General features: G+C 40.1%; 1 pseudogene; it reads right to left on the reverse strand.

Moving 5' to 3' along the window:
• Nucleotides 1–1,581: 1,581 nt before the first annotated feature.
• Nucleotides 1,582–1,656, reverse strand: LOC122709662 (annotated as a pseudogene).
• Between the last annotated feature and the right edge of the window lie 298 nt (nucleotides 1,657–1,954).

Below are 1,954 nucleotides of genomic sequence, written 5' to 3' on the forward strand. Positions count from 1 at the left end.
TAGAGGAGGAAATTCCTGAGTTAAGGCTGGAGCAAAGAACTGGAACCCAGCCCAAGCTGAAGCAGAACTCATATACTAATTACTGAACTGCACCGGGCAGTATTTGAAGTAAGGCTCATTAAGAGTTTTACAGTTTGTTTTCCTTCCTCTTCAGTAGAAACACCAGTGGACCAATCCCCTTCTAGAAGGAAAAGGAAAGGTAAGTAAAAATAATTGAGTGTTGATTTTATGCCAACAGTTTTCCAAATACTCTTGGTTAATTCTCATATCTGCTTCATTAAATCAATATAATTTATCCTCATTTTATAGGCGAAGAAACTGGGATTCAGGGTTGACAAACTCTGCCTAAGGTCAAAAATTAGGAAGTTCAGCCAGAATTCTGACTCCAAAGTTGGTGTTCTTATCCTGTTGCTTAGCTTGTTTCTGAAATGTCTCTCTACTGGGCGGATGCAGTGGTAGTCAAGAAAACAGTGAATTGGCTTCAGGTTTCAAGGACAAAAGGAAAGAAAAGCAGAGGCTTTCCATGTACTCTTGACCCTCTCCTTTGGTCATGGAAAGCTATGGAAAGGGACTTTTAGAATACTCCTCTGGCTGGCATCACAGCACCCTACCTCACCAAGCCAGATCTGCTGAATCTGGACTTGGAGAAGTAAGGGTTCATGGGACATCTTTTGGGAGTGTCCACTGAGGTCTGCTTATGCAGTTTATAATTTGCTGTAAACAGCTGGCTGTTCCTAATTAAACCTGTATGATCATGCCTGAACTTTTAGGAAACAAGGAATTCTTTTTTTATGGTTCTCTTTTCAATGGTAAAACTAGAGCCCTCTTCAGCTCCATAGGCCTCCTTAACCTGTTGAGCCTTGATTCTGAGACTCTGAAGTATAGTCTAGAAATATGTATATCCTGGCAAAATGCCCGACAAATACCTGGATGAGAAGATTGCTAGTGATCATGAGCCATCTCTTCCTGAGGGATGTTCTGTAATTCTATTTATCAGGGCTCTAGGGCATCCTAAACGCAAGTTCTCTGATGCTTTTCATGCTAGAAGAGAATGGAATACAGATCTCTTAACTAAAAACTGCTGGCTGAGTTTAATTTTTAAAGAAACAGTTGTTCAAAATGACTACTTCCTCTCTTAAGGCAGAGGTTGGATAAAACCACCTTAATTTGAAACTGGTGATAAATGAATGGGTTTAAGGATCTTAAATGTGATTTTTACTAATTAAGAAAGGAATAAAACCCCCAAAACACATATAAATAGGAAGAAGAAAAAGGTAATCATAGTTCCTCTACCTGGAGATACCACAGACACTATTTGCATTTTTGTCAATTTTCTCCCATTAAGAAATATATATATATATATATTTGTATGTGTGTGTGTGGTAAGAACACTTATTGAGTGTGTGTGTTAGTTAGTTGCTCAGTCGTATCCGACTCTGAGACCCCACAGACTGTAGGCTGTCAGGCTCCTTTGCCCATGGAATTCTCCAGGCAAGAATACTGGAGTGGGGAACTACTTGCTCCTCCAGCAGATCTTCCCAGACCTTATGTAACTTTATACCAGGTGAGCAGCAGCCCCCCATTTCTGGTGCTCCACATGCTCGGAGAAACTCCTCGAGTAACAAACTACAGAAATGATCCTGAAAGTAGCCTTTCTACCATTTGTTTTCCATGGTGACCACAGAAACATCAATTCAGGGTTCAGATACTATTCACAAGGCCTGAGGGGACCAGATCACAGTTTATAGCAACACTGTCCAATAGAACTTTCTGTGAAAATGGCCATGTTCTATATCTTCCCTCTTCCAATATGGTAACCACTAACCTCATGTGGCTATTGAGCACTTAATGAGCCAAGATTGAGAAACTGAACTTTAAATGTTGGTTTCCTTTTAACTAATTTAAAATGTACATAGTCACACTTAGCAAATGGCTGTTGTATACTGGACCGTTC

The sequence above is a fragment of the Cervus elaphus genome, chromosome 15, assembly GCF_910594005.1.
Source record: "Cervus elaphus chromosome 15, mCerEla1.1, whole genome shotgun sequence".
Taxonomy (NCBI): Eukaryota; Metazoa; Chordata; class Mammalia; order Artiodactyla; family Cervidae; genus Cervus; species Cervus elaphus.